Raw genomic sequence first — 15,512 nt, 5'->3', positions numbered from 1 at the left:
GATGGGATCTGTAGTGATATCTCCTCTTTCATTTCTGGTATTAGTAATTTGTATCCTCTTTTTTTTTTTCTTAGCCTGGTATAGCCTTATCACTTTTTTTTTTTTTTTTTTTTAGCCTTATCACTTTTGTTAAACTTTTCCAAACACCAGCTTTTTGGTTTTACTGATATTCTCTATTCATTTCCTGTTTTGAATTTCACTGATTCCTGCTCTAATTCTTATTACTTTTTTTTCCTTCTGCTTACTTGGATTTAATTTGCTCTTCCTTTTCTAGTTTCCTAAGGTGAAAACTTAGATTACTGATTTTAGTTCTTTTTTATTTTCTAATATATGCATTCAGTGGTATAAATTTCCCTCTAAGCACTGCTCCCACTGCAGCCTACAAACTTTGATAACTTGTGTGCTCATTTTCATTAGTTGAAAATATTCTTACATTTCTCTCTGAGATTTCTTCTTTGACTCATGTATCATTCAGAAGTGTGTTTTAATCAAATATTTTACGGTTTTCCAGTCTTTTTTCTGTTGTTGACTTCTAGTTTAATTATGTTGTGGTCTGACAGCATAATTGTCTGGTTTCTATTCTTTTAAATTAGGTAAGTTTTATTTTATGGCCCAGAATGTGGTCTATCGTGTTGACTATTCTATACGAGCTTGATAAGAGTGTATATTATGCTACTGCTGGATAAAGTAGTCTCCCGATGTCAATTTCCAGTTAATGATGGTGTTGAACATAGTACAACTATGTTCTTACTAATTTTCTGCTGGGCGTTGAAGTCTCTAATTATAATTGTGGTTTTGTCTATTTCTCCTTTTACTTCTACTGGGTTTGCTTCCCATGTTTTACAGCTCTGTTGTTTGGTAGAGACACATTTGGGATTGCTACATCTTCTTGGTAGACTGATCCTTTACATAACCCCTGTCTCTGGTAAGTTACTTTGCCCTGAAGTCTACTTTATCTGATATCTATATCTGATATATTAACACTATCACTCCTGATTTCCTTTGATTTAAAAAAAATTTTTTTCTTTAACATTTATTTATTATTGAGAGACAGAAAGACACAGAGCATGAGCAGGGGAGGGGTAGAGAGAGAGGAAGACACAGAATCTGAAGTAGGCTCCAGGCTCTGAGCTGTCAGCACAGAGCCTGACGCGGGGCTCGAACTCATGAACAATGAGATCATGACCTGAGCTGAAGTCGGTTGCTTAACCAACTGAGCCACCCAGGTGCCTGATTTCCTTCAATTGATGCTTGCATGTTATATCTTTTCACATCCTTTTCCTTTCAATCTGCCTGTATCATTATACTATATTTGAAGTGAGTTTCTTACATATGATATAGTTGGGCCACACTGTTTAACCTACTCCATAAAATTCTGTCTTATAATTTGTATACTTAACCTACTTACATTTAATGTAATTACTGATATATTGGGGCTTAAGTCTGCCATTTGTTTTTTGTTTATTCTGTTTGTTTGTTTTCTTTTTCCTGTCTTTTTGTGGGTTACTTCAACACTTTCTAGAATTCCACTTTGATTTGTCTAGTTTTAAGGGTATCTCTCTGATATCTTTGTGGCTGCTCTAAGTATACCATATATATGTAACTTATAGTCCTCAGGTGTCCTCATTTTACCACCTTGAGTGACGTATACAAAACTTTCTCCTATAACCCTTTACCATCCCTGTTTAAAAATTTTCTCTACATTAATTTAAAATCACATCACTGTTACAATTTTGCTTCATTCATCAAACATAACTTTGAAAATTCAAAAGCAGAAAGTCTATAGTATTTATTCACATTTATGCTTTACCATGTTCTTTCTTCATTCTTAAGGTTCCACGGTTCATTCTTTTAAATTTTTTTTAATGTTTATTTATTCTTGAGAGAGAGACAGAGACAGAGTGTGAGTGGGGAGGGTCAGACAGAATTTGAAGCAGGTTCCAGGCTCTGAGCTGTCAACACAGAGCCTGACATGGGGCTCGAACTCACGAACTGTGAGATCATAACCAGAACTGAAGTCAGATACTTAACCGACTGAGCCACCCAGGTGCCCCATGGTTCATTCTTTTATAATTTCCTTTCTGTTTAGAGAACTTCTCTTACCCATGGGGGAACAGTGAGGGGAGTGAGGTGTTAAGATCTGCTGATCACAAATTCCCTTAGTTTGTCTTCATGAGAATTTACTGCATCCCTTCTATTCCTGAAGGATATTTTCAGAGAATATAGAATACCAAGTGACAATTATTCCTTCTAAATTTGAAAATATTACGCCAATACCCTTTTGGCCTCCATAGTTTCTGATGAAAACTCTGCTGTCATCCAAATTCTCTCCTATAAAGGTAAGGTGTCATTTTTCCCCTCTCTGGCTGCTTTCAAGGTTTTTTTTTTTAGGTCTTTAGTTCTCAGAAATTTAATCATTATGCATCTTGGACTGAATTTCTTTGGGTTTATTCTGTTTGTGGCTTGTGCAGCTTCTTGAATCTGTATGTTTATGTTTCCTGCAAACTGGGGAAATTTTCAGCCATTATTTCCTCTAGTATTTTTCTACCCTACCCCCTATCCCTCTCCTTTCAGAATTAAAATGACACAAAGTTAGCTCTTTTGTTATAGTTCCACAAGTCCCTGAGGCTTTGTTTTTTCCCCCCAGTCTATTTTATCTCTGTTGTTCACACTGGGTAATTTTTACTATTTTACATTCCAGTTCACTGATTCCTTCCTCAGTCCCCTTCAGTTGAACCCATCCACTATTGAGTTCTCCATTGAGATTTTTATTTTGGTTATTATATTTTTGAGCTGCAGAACTTCCATTTGAATCCTCTTTATATCTTATTTCTTTGCTGTGGCTTTCTACTTCCTCATTTGTTTCAAGCATCTTCACAATAGCTCACTGAAGCATTTTTATTATGACTGCTTTAAAATCTCTGTCAGATAATTCTAACATTTCTGTCATCTTGGTGCTAAAATCTATTTATTGTCCTTTTTTCTTCACTTCGAGATTTTCCTGGTTCTTGCTAGGATAAATTAGCTCCTAATAAAACATGAATATTTTCATACTATGTTATGAAACTGGCTTTCTCTGAAATCTCTTTGGCAAAGGAGTGCCCTCATTACTGCCAAATGGAGGTGGAAGTATATGTTCCCCATTGGCCTCTGTTGACACCCAAGATGGGGATTCTTCACTAATGGTTAGCCAGGATGAGAGTTCTAGTTCCCCACATTGTCTCTACTAACACTGTGATAATTGGGAGAGGGGGGCAGTAATTACCAGCTGGTGAGTATGAAAGTCTTGATTCCTTGACATTCACTGACCCCACCATGACAGAGGTGTTGGGGTGCCTGGGTCCAGCCTGGTGAGTCTAGTCTCCCCCTTGGACTCTGCTGGCATGAGTAGTGGTGTGGCCACAGTTTTTTCTGGGTGTTTGATTGGAGTACAGCATATGCTGTCTAGATGTTTTATATCGTGTTAGACTGTCTCTCTCCTGGTCTTTTGGCTACAGAGAGCAGCCCTTTGTTGTGGCTTTTTGATCTGATCTGTTGGCATTTCCAGACTGCCAGATTCTTCAGCTCCAAGTCTGGAATATATACGTTAAAACCCAGAGAATTTAGTATGCTGCTGGGATCTGATGAACAGATTTAGCAAGCTACCAAAACACATAAACCTTACTTAGATGCCAATTCAGAATACCTATAAAATAAAATGGATATCTGAAATAAATGGAAAGTTTAACTGAGTAGTTGATGATACCAAGGAATTGTTAGTAATATTTTTCAGGTGTGATAATGATGTTGTAGTGACATTTAAAAAGTTTTATTAGAAGAGTCCTTATCTGTTAAGGATACATATTAAAATCTTTATGATATGCCATAGGAAAGAGGAATGAAAAAAGATTGGCCCTCAAAGATTTACCATCAGTCAATAATTAGTGAAGCTGAGTGGTAGCACATGGGTATACATTAATCCCTCCAGTTTTGTAAATGTCTGAAATTCTCCATAATAAAAAATTTAAAAGTACAGATTTCATGACATTTTCCCCCAAGAAGTACGGGAAGAGGGTGAGCAATCTGCAGTTAGTATGATCCCCCCACGCTGTTGGTCTGTGGCCCATGTATTGAGACTGAGAGTCACGAATCTCCCCTACAATGTTCCAAATAAAGCAGCCCCTGGTTCAACACTGCCATGACCGATATGTCTCTACCTCCAAAGAGATCTCAATAAACATCTGACTGATCCCCACATCTTAAATAAATAACAGTAAGTCTATAACAGGTGACAAATGATCATTTCCTCCTTTAAATTTCTAAAAGACTTTTTAAAACTTCTCCTATGATACCTGTATACACATATGAGATGCAATACAAAGTAGATAAATGTAATCCCTCACTATATTATAATATGCTCCACAGCATACACAAATGAATGCACACTGAATTGGAACTATCTTCCCAAATTTATAATACTTTAGTATATACAAGCATAGATAGCCAAGAGTTCAAACTTAACATAGGAGTCACTTGTGTGTTGCACACAAGTATCCACACACTAAATTTAAGTAAATAACTTAATCTTATCCAACATGTTCTCTAGGAGACCAAGAAAGAAAAGACTAACAAGAGGTTGAAGCAGCCAGGGAAACCATCTTCAAGTTTAAGCTGGGCCTTGAGCACAAGATTTGGAACTCTCTGCCTCACAAAAAAGGAAAAACCAAGTTCAGAAAGAAGAACTGTTGTATGTCTGGCAATAAGATGATGTAAAGAAAGAGTAGTGGGGAATAAAACTGGATAGGCTGGCTGGCACGCGAAGATAAGAGAAAGATTTGAAACACAGGCAAAGTAGAGAGCTCTGACCTACTGAATACTGAAGCAAATGGAGGAGACACAGGTGAACCCCGGCTCTGTCATGAATGACAGAGTGAGTTCTTCATCTCTTGAGTTTAGATCACTCATCTGTAAAAGTGGGCATAAAAAAACTCTACCTCACGATGTGACTGTGAAGGTAAAATTTGTTACATAAATGTTCAACATCTTTAAAGTACTTTTTGTCGAAGTAGGTAATTAATAAAAGGTGGTTATCACTAAGAAAGCTTTCAAAAGCTTTGTCAGTGGACTGACAATGAAACGAAATTATCTAAATAAACATGGATGACTAAACATCGTTTGAATTTCTTCCTAATGTTTCATGGGTGCTGGGTCTCCACCACTAGTATACACTACACTGAAGAGTTAAGTTAAACCAAATGTGAAAGCTATGTTGTTTTACTCAAAGTGTGATGGGTTTATTCAACGGTGTCACAGGCACTAAGCAGAACCAGCACTGAATTTTCCATTCACTAACAAATGAAGAAATAAAAGGAGAAATAAAGTTGATTTAAATCTAGTTTGTTTTTCTTTGGACATTTAACAAATTTTGATTAAGACATTCCTTTAGATTCAGAGATCACAATTTGGCAGAAAAAGTTAGACATATACACAAACAGGTATAACACAAAACAGAAGCTGATAACTACCAAAAAAAGTCTAAATGCTTTCAGAGGACAAACACAAGCTCTGAATCCCTAATTCCCCAAGCACACAACAAGGGCTCAATAAATGTTCCAGAAATTCATTATTTCATGAGAGAAGTGGCAATTTTGTCCCAAGTGCCAAAAAGACACAGGAGAATACGTTTTCTGGCCCAAAAGAATAGTATGAACAAAGACACAGGGACGGGAAACACTAGATGTTTTCAGAAAATGGCAAGTAGGTGAGAGTTTAGTGAAACACAGACTAAGGGAACAGTGTGTGACAAGGCTATAAAGACAGGCTGGGGCCAGACCACAAAGAGCCTTAAACTTTAGGCTCGAGAGTTTGGACTTTGTGATAGGCAATAAAAAGCCTTCTCAATATTCTGAAAAGTGGAGTAATATGACCAAAGCAGTGCTGCAGGAAAATCTGGAGCCAACATGAATGACAGAATAGTCAAACTGGAAGACACTCTAGAGTTGAGACCATGTCTTATTTGCCTTTTCAATCCCCACAGCTGTATGCTCACTGTACCTTATATATTAAAAAATCTGTGGAATCTACTGAATTGAGAAGAAGGAACAACCAGCTGTGGCAGAGGCAGCAACTGCATCCCCTCTCTTCCATATTACATTAGTAAGGCAGATTCCATACGGAATAGCAATGCGTCCAGCTTTAAAACAAAAAAACACACAAAAACAAAACCAACAACTACTACACTTACCAATGAGAAATAATTTACAATCTGTTTAAGCAGCTGGTATATTTGTCACTTAACTGATATATCAGTAAAGAAGCCTATCGATAGGAAGGAAACTCTCAGACTATGCCATGTGAGGGCAATGGATATGTGTGGGTAAAAAGACCTAAGGCTCTGGGAATGAACAAATACAATCACCATCATGTGTGCCTACGAATCCCATGCCCCAAAAAACACATTTCACAAAAGGAATCCACCGAAAAAAAGAGTGACATCCAGGACCTCTGTGACAGAACAATTCTAAGGCAACATTTAATAATTCATTTGGACATTTCCAGAATCACTATGTTAATGGGGCTCAGACAGATAAAAGGCTCAGCCTTCAAGGCATTTACAATATAGATAGGAAGATAAAATATATATGTAACAAACTATTAACAGTGCAATTTGAATGCAGTAATAGAACAAACTAATGTAGCACAGCAGAGAGGACTCCACACTATCTTCAAAGTTTGGGGTCTAGTCCTAAGCACTAGAGCCACTCATTCTGTGGCCTTGAACAGAGATAAATAAAATTACCTCTCTATCCAACTCCTGACCTATAAAATAAAGGAACAGTTTAGTGGACTACTATAGTAGGCCCACAAAAGCATTGAATACATCAGTTTAGTAGATTCTTTTTCCCACATGAAAACATTTTTTAAATGCTAGGCAAATTTCTTAGATCTTCATGTTACTGTAATTGTGTTTTCAGTATATGCTAACAGAAAGCATACAGTACAAAAATGCTACCACAAATCTCATAACACTTTTAAAAGAATCTGTACTTTATCAACATTTAAATGACAAACAGGAACACACAAAATTATGTGTTCCACCTCAAATGTTTAATATGCATATATATTTTATTTTGCATTCTCTAAGTCTTCCCCAGCCTTAATATTGTTTTCTTACACTCACTTGAAAGGTAATCAGGACGAGGGTGGAAAAGTTAGTAAGAAAGGAATGATAAAGAAATATGGATAAAAAAAAAATTCTAAGGTAGGAACTCTGCAAGAATGTGGGTACAGGAAGTAAAGGAAAGGAAGAAATCACAAAGGACTGAATCAATGCCATTAACAGACAGTGAGGTCAGAAGTTGTAAGCTTGGAAAAAACAACCAGGATGATAGGAAAAAAATCAACATCAACAACTACAGTTAACTATTAACTGAACACCTACTATGTTCCTGGCATGAAGTCAGACCCATTAAAAAATTTTACATGCACAAGGTTAAAAAAAATCAAAACAGGGGGCCTAGGTAGCTCAGTCAGTTGAACGTCTGACTTCAGCTCAGGTCATGATCTCATGGTTTGTGAGTTTAAGTCCCATATCAGGCTCACTGCTGTCAGCACAGAACCCACTTCATATCCTCTGTCTCCCTCTCTCTGACCCATTCCTGCTTGTGCTATCAAAGAAATAAAAAGTAAACATTAAAAAAGATTTTTAAAAAATCAAAACCGTACAAAAAGGCACATAGTAAAAAAATTCCCCTCTCATTCTAGATTCCTAAATTCCTTAGATTCATAGACTGCCTCTCCAGGGGCAACAATTACTAACAACTACATTTGTATCTTTCAGAAATCTTTATATTTGCCATTACATTTAATGCTCACAATGATTTTTGAGATAGATATTACTTCATAAATTAAGGAAATAAGCCATAAAGAGCTTAACCGGGTAAGGCCACAGAGCCATGAAGGGACAGAAGTGGGACTGGAACATGGGTCCAACCATCCATGCACACACCTACTCTACCCTCAGGTATCTCCTATGGAAGCACTGGCACAGATGTTCAAAGGGCTTGTAATAACAAAAATCTGGAACTGAAATATCTATCAAGGGCTGGTTATGTAAGTCACATCACATGCATACTTTGAACTACTATACACAGCCAATCTAAAGTTAAAAGTTACAGTAGATCTAGATATGCCACACAGGAAAACCTGTAAGACAGCTTATTAAGTTAGAAAAAACAACTGCCAGGAAGGGGGTGTCATAGACTCTGGGTCTGGAGTTCTTTCTTGTCCAGCAAGAAAGTGGGATGCAGGATTAAAAATGCGAGAGATGGGGCGCCTGGGTGGCGCAGTCGGTTAAGCGTCCGACTTCAGCCAGGTCGCGATCTCGCGGTCCGTGAGTTCGAGCCCCGCGTCGGGCTCTGGGCTGATGGCTTGGAGCCTGGAGCCTGTTTCCGATTCTGTGTCTCCCTCTCTCTCTGCCCCTCCCCCGTTCATGCTCTGTCTCTCTCTGTCCCAAAAAAAAATAAATAAAAAACGCTGAAAAAAAAAATTAAAAAAAAAATGCGAGAGATGCTAACATCCAGGAGAAGACAAGAGCCCCAAGTAAGGGTCCTTGCTCCGTTTTTATTGGGATCAGAAGGTTTACAAATGTGGTGATGGGCGTGCACAAAGAGACCATGAATCTGTGAACATTAACTCAAGGGCATGAGGGAAAGGGGGTTTTATAGATATGCGGGATTAGGGGTTTGGGTCAATACAAAACAAAATCCTGGTGCCAGGCAGAAGGTTGTTTACAGCAGACATAAGGTCCCACCTCTGTTTACCTAAACTGGCCTAGGGGACAAGAAAGACAAAGCATGCTATCTCAGGGTCAACAAGGCACCTTTCTTTTGGTAATTAGCTCCCCTCTGGGCAACTTCACTCTGCTGAGGTCCATTGCCCTATTTACCTGTTTACCTAATTTGGTCCTTCCTTCTTGCGAAAGCAGCTTTCAGCTATTACTAAATTGGGGGGCATTTCCACCCTGAATACCTAATCTCGTTTACCTCATCTTGGATGTTTTCATCCTGAGGTTCCCTATTCCTATACCTTTGTCCTATACTGAAAGCCTCTGCCCCACTTTACCTATTCTGGGGGACTTTGCCCCATTTACCTAATCTTATTTACCCAAACTTGGGTGTGTATATCCTATGGCTTTCTATTTCTTTATGCCTTCCTAACCCATGGGTGCAAGCTCAGGGAATTCCTAAGCTTATTCCCCACATTGGGGCAATACTGTTTAATGGGCCTAGAGTTTCAGTTTGGGATAATGAGAAAGTTCTGGAGATGGACAGTGGTGATGGTTGTACCCCAATGTGAATGTACTTAATGCCATTGAATGTACACTGAAAAATGATTAAGATGGTACATTTTGTTACAGGTATTTTACTAAAATTTAAAAAATATCTTTAAAAAAAGCAATTGCAAAACAGTACAACTATGATTGCATTTTTATACACAGAGAATGTGTGTGTGTATATACATATTTTTTGCAAACAGTTTTTATCTGTTTTTATCACTTTATCATACATGACCCTCAGACATCCTGGTAAGACCCCAGACTTCAGGTGTCTCCCACCCCCAACATATCTGTCAGCATTCAAACTCAATTGCTAGCACCCTTTTACCTACCCTACACAGAACACACTATTCAGAGCCTGACTTATCTGTAACTTCCCAACCCTTATGTTAAATGTCCTTGTGGACTCATCAAACTCCAAAACAGGCTCCAACATGAAGGAAAAAAAAAAAAAAGAAATATGCAGGAAAATGCTTCCACCTCTCCCCCCTGTGAACTCCAGTGTAGAAATGTCTGATGAGATCAAATAAAAGAGATGAGATGATATCAGTATGAGGGGAGATAAAACCACTGTGGGGTAGAATGCACAGTGTGTAGCAGCAGGTGAAGCAGCCTTTGCTTCTCAAGTATCTTAAAATTGAAGTTTTTGGAAGACAACATGGCAACAGTCCAGCATGTAATGTAGATAATACTCCTGTGGGTGGGAAACCACAGCTTAAAGCATAATTACAAGAAATGTAAAATCGACAAATGGCCTGAGATGTTTTGTCTTCTATTTAAGTGCAACCTTAACTAAGAACATGACCTACACTGGCGTTTATTTAAATGATTATCTGAAGAACAAACACAACACTATTAAAAATAGAGACTCTCAGAGCAAAGCTCTGCTCTCCCATTATAGATCTGCTATAGCTATTGAAGTTTCTCTGACCCAGTGGAGGGGCAGAAAGGCCCTCTCTAGGAAGACAGGAAAGCTCAAGTGCTATATCCACATTGGGCAAGAGAAAGAGCTTTCCAGAAGACGGTTCAAGGGACTACCAAAAAGGAAAGGGATGGGAATGATAATACGTGGAATCTAAAAAACAAAAATGAACAAACAATATAAAACATAAACAGCCTCAGAGAACAAACTGGTGGTCACGGGGTGGGGGAGATGTGGCAGGGGATGGGGGCAAGGGCAAAACAGGTGAAGGGCATTTACAGATTTCCAGTTCTAAAATAAATTAAGTCAAGGTGATAAAAATCACAACATAGGGAATACAGCCAATAATTCTGTAACAACACTGTATGGTGACATGATAACTGCATTTACCGTGGTGAGCAATTTGTAACGTATGCACTTTGTAATGTATGGAATTGTCCAATAACTATGTTGTACACCTGAAACTAATATAACATTGCAGATCAATGATAAAACTTAAAAAAAATCAAGACAGCATTCCTGTTGGATTGTTGTCTCTAAGCTCATACGGCACAGAAAAACCAGAATTGAAGGTATCTTTTCACCACCTAATTTTCATTAGTTTTTTTTAAAAGTGAAGAGCCCAATTTCCTCACCAATACAAACAAACAGGCATACAGCACTGAAGTTTTAGGAAGACCCTCGCTGCCATGACATTCTCCCTTTTCATAACAACACTAGTCATCCTGTCCTGAAAATCCTTAAGGGCAGAAAACTGCTTTTTCCATAGTGGTTCTTCAAGTCTTAGCTAGTAAGTCCCACTAAAAACTTCCAAAACCACAACACACACACTACAACAAGCCTTTAATATATATTTTAAGAGAAATCTTTCTATATATTCTTTTAAAAATATCTGCACTTCCCTTATCATTTAGGATTATGTCATTAACAGTGGTTCTCAAAATGTGATCTTAAAACCCTGGAGGAGGTGGTGGCTGGGTGGGGGGTGGGGGTGGGGGTAATCTCCAAGACCTTTACAAGAGGTCTGGGAGATCAAAGCCCTCTTAATAATGGTGCCAAGAAGTTCCAAAAAAAGTTGCTGTAGCCTTTTGCACTGTACTGACACTTTCACTGACAACGCAAAAGCAAAAGTGGGTATAAGTGGGTATAAAAGCTGGTCGCTTAGTGGTGCAACTGAATTCCAGCCACTTTGAAATAATCCATCAATTTCTTAGAAAGTGAAAACTGAAATTACCATACAATCCAGCAACTACACTCTTGGATATTTATCCCAGAGAAAGGAAAACTTGTTATCTACATAAAAACCAGTTCATAGTATCTTTATAACAGTCCACACCTGGAAATAGCCCAAAGATCCTTCAACTGGAGAACAGACTGTCCCATACCCATACCATGGAGTACTACTCAGCCACAACAAAGAACTACAGCTTGGAGGCATGTCCAGGGAATTAAGCTGGATTTTATAAAAGGCAATCCCAAAAGGTTATATATGTATGATTTGCTTCTATAAAATTTTTGAAATGACAACATTTTAGAAATGCTAAATAGATGAGTGGTTTCCAGGCTTTAAGAAAGAGGAAGAAACATGGAGGTGGGTGTGGGTATAATATGGCAACACGTGGGATCCTTGTGGTCCTGGAACTCACTGTTCTAGTTCTTGACTGTGGTGATAGACACATGAACCACCACCTGTGATAAAATTACACAGAACTAAATACACACCCACCCACCACCACCCCCCCCCCCACACACACACACACATGACTAGGAAATATGAATAAAACTGATGGATTGTATTAACATCAATATCATGATTGTGATACTGTACTACGATTTTGCAAAATATCATTGGGGGAAACTGGGTAAAGGATACACTGGATCTCTCTTAATTATTTTTTATAACTGTATGTGAAACTATAAAAACTTCAATTAAAGAGGGGCACCTGGGTGGCTCTGTGGGTTAAGCGTCTGACTCTTGATTTTGGCTCAGGTCATGATCTCCCAGTTTTGTGGTTTCGAGCCCCACTCAGGTCATGATCTCGCAGTTTGTGAGATGGAGCCCCACATGGAGCTCTGCACGACAGCATGGAGCCTGCTTGGGATTCTCTCTCTCTCTCTCTCTCTCTCTCCTCCTCCTCAACTTGCACACATGCACGCACACCCTCTTTCTCTCAAAATAAATAAATGAACTTAAAAATTTTTCAATTAAAGAATGCATACCTATGTTCATAGCATCATTATTCACAATAGGTAAAACATACAGCAATCCAAGTAACCATCAAAAGATGAACAGATAAAGAAAACAAATGAATGGTACTTATAAACAAGAGAATATTATTCAGCTCTAAAAAGCAAGGAAATTCTGACATGCAACAACCTTGAGCATATTATGCCAAGTGAATGAAATAAGCCAATCACAGAAAGACAAACACTGTATATAATTGATTCCACGTATATGAGGTACCTGGAATCATCAAAATCAGAGACAAAAATCAGAATAGGAGTTACCAGGGGTTGATAGGGAGGGAGGAAAAGAAAGTTGTTGTTTAATGGGTACAGAGTTTCAGTTTTGTAAAATGCAAAGAATTCCAGAGATGCATGGGTGGTGGTGATGGTCATCCAACAACACGAATGTACTTAATACCAAAAAAAAAAAAAAAAAAAAAAGTATTGCTAATAGCAAATTCAAGATGGGAAGGGGATGGGATCAAGGAGGGATGCTAGATCAGGAAGGTGTTCAAGGGCCTTAAAAGGAAACAGTTTGTGTTTTTTATACTGTGTATCCACTGTATCATTATTCTTTATATCTTACATATCTTTTAAATTTTGTATCGACTTGATATTCAGTTAATTTTTCAAAAAACGAAAAAATGTCCTTGATGAAGTGGTACAAATTATTAATGTTATTAAATCTTGACTTTCTTGTTACTTGTGATGAAAAGGGAGGTATGCATACAGCAGTTCTGCTGCATACCAAAGTAAGGTGGCTGTCTCCAGGAAAAGCACATGTGTCCCTGAGTGATGAGGTGAATTAAATGTTCTTCAGGATATACCATTTTTACTGGAAATAATAAGTGATAAACTATGGTTTTTAGACTGGTACTTGGCAGACATTTCCTGAAGCTCAAAAAAGTGAGCCTCTCACTTTGAGGAAAACAACTGACAGTAGTTTCCTGCCAATAATAAAAATCAAACTTTCAACTGAAATTCCAAATGGTGGAAACTTGTTGCCACCACCTTGAGCTTGGCATGTTCTCATACTTTAAAGAGTTTTCTAATGAAATCAGTGGTAATATTAACAAATATTATCCCGTAGTATAGTATAATGAAATGTGTCAGCATTTGGAAGATGTGCCTAACTCTATGAACCAACATTTTCCAAATGACCAACACATGATGTTACAATGGGTAACAAGTCCATTCAAACTGCAAGACAGACCAATGAATTTTAACCTAAAAGAGTGTGAAAGCTCACTGGTAAGGCTTCAGATTCCACTTCCAAACGAATCTACCATTGGGGGTAGCAGCAAAAAAATATCCACAAATTATCTGAAAAAGGTATTAAAACACTCCTCCCTTTTCCAACGACATATTTGTGTAAGACCAGATTTTCTTCACACAGTTCAACCAAAACACATCGCAATAGACTGAATGCAATGCATTTAGGAAACTCTAGTTGTCCTACTATGGCAGACATTTAAGAGATTTGCAAAATGTAAAAGAACACCACTCGTCGCACTGATTTTTTTGTTTAGGAAAATGATTATTTTCATAAAAATGTGTTATGTCTGTTAACATATCATGAATTAACTGTTTCTCTAATGAATTAAACATTTTTAAATGCCTCAGATTTCACTTCTAATCCAGTAAATACCTACAGGAATAACCATCACAAGCAAAAAGTTCTCTTATTTTTAAAATGCGTGCTAAGACCAAGACGTTTGAGAGTCGCTGGTCTATATACGTGCTCCAACGGCTGGGATATGAATTATTCAGTCAACAAGCATCTGCTGTGGGCTGCTGCGCTAAGCCCTCGAAGGGCTTAGGCGATATTGGACACGTCACCAATAACTAGTGGAACCTCTCATGAGCGGCCGCCAGCCCTGGTCTCAGCGCCCCAGGGGGCAGCGCGGAAGCGTGGCTGCGGGAGACCGGGGACGCGACCGCACTCCGCGCTGGGATCCGCGGCCACCGAGGGGCTCGGGCCGAGGCCGGAGCGCGGGGAGACAGGCCGCCCGCCCCCGGCCGGCGCGCAGGCCCGCGGGAAGGCCGGGGAAGCGGTCCGCTGCCGACGTGGCGGGTGCCGAGCGCAGGGCGGCCCCGGCAGGACCCGGCCCTTACCTGTTGGTCATTCCTGCCGCCACGCCCAGCATCTCTCCGCAGTCGGCCGTTGTCCCTCTGCACTTTGGCTGCCGGCGCAGCTCCGACCGCCGTCTCCTCCCTCGCGCTTCGGCCGGCTGCTGGCGGGCTGGCGGGCGGGCGGGCCGCAAGCAGGAAGGAGAGGCCAGCAAGGGGCGGGGAGGCCGCCGCCGCCTCCGGCCCGCAAGCCGGCAAATGGCTGGGCGTGCCGCGCGGGGGCGCGCGCGGGACCGGGTCCAGGAGAGGTGGGCGCGGGGACCCGGCCCGCGGCGCGGCAAAACGCTGCCTCTTCCCCGCCCTAGCCCCGCCCCGCCGGCCCCGCCCCCCCTTGGCCCGTCCTCGGCCCGGCTCCCCGCCTGGTTCCCCCGCCCACCCCGTCTGGCTCCGCCTCCAACTCCTTCCCTTCCGGGGCCTCGTCCTGCCTCCGGCCAGTCCTCGGCCCCACCTCGCTAACTTTAGCACTGCCCACCCCACTCTCCGGCGCCGATCCGCTCCCAGCACGGCCCCGGATGGCCCCGCCCCCAATACGCCCCCACATCTAGGCCCCGCCCAGTCCCACCTCCCCCCCCCCTCCCTGCTCCATCCCGCGTCTCGGCACCGCCCAGTCCCGCCCTACCGTCACAGCCCCGCTTCCAGCTCCGCCTCAGCTCCGCCCCGAGGCACGCGCCCGAGACCAACCCTGGGGTGGTGGAGAAAAAGGCCCTAGGGCCGGACGGCGGCTTCCCCAGAGCTCCAGGCTTACGCTGGACGTAGTGGGACTGGCCTCTGCTGCTCCTCTGGGGTGACGCTGTCACCCCGCGAGCGGAGGAACTGTTAGGTTTTCCTTCTTCGAGACACCTCTTCTGGCTGGGGTGACGGACCGCGTGGCTCTGCCCGAAGACTTTGGGCCCAGACTGTTGCAATTCCACCCCATCA

General features: G+C 40.8%; 1 protein-coding gene across 4 annotated transcripts in view; it reads right to left on the bottom strand.

The window, feature by feature from the left end:
* Nucleotides 1-14,716, bottom strand: part of LIMS1 (LIM zinc finger domain containing 1) — a 154,841-nt gene extending 140,125 nt beyond the window's left edge. For 2 of the 4 annotated variants that reach the window (XM_086701481.1, XM_086701482.1), the window contains exon 1: nt 14,580-14,705. The gene's annotated coding sequence lies outside the window, so the exon portion shown is untranslated. Of the gene's footprint in view, nt 1-4,845; nt 4,945-14,579 lie in introns of all 4 variants that reach the window. The other 2 variants (XM_086701480.1, XM_086701479.1) reach the window with 2 other exon arrangements.
* Nucleotides 14,717-15,512: the final 796 nt, after the last annotated feature.

Source organism: Puma concolor, chromosome A3 (assembly GCF_028749965.1).
Source record: "Puma concolor isolate L17-30 chromosome A3, mPumCon1.1.hap2, whole genome shotgun sequence".
NCBI lineage: Eukaryota > Metazoa > Chordata > Mammalia > Carnivora > Felidae > Puma > Puma concolor.
The sequence above is the reverse complement of the archived record's forward strand: the minus strand, read 5'-3'. Positions and strand labels throughout refer to the sequence as shown.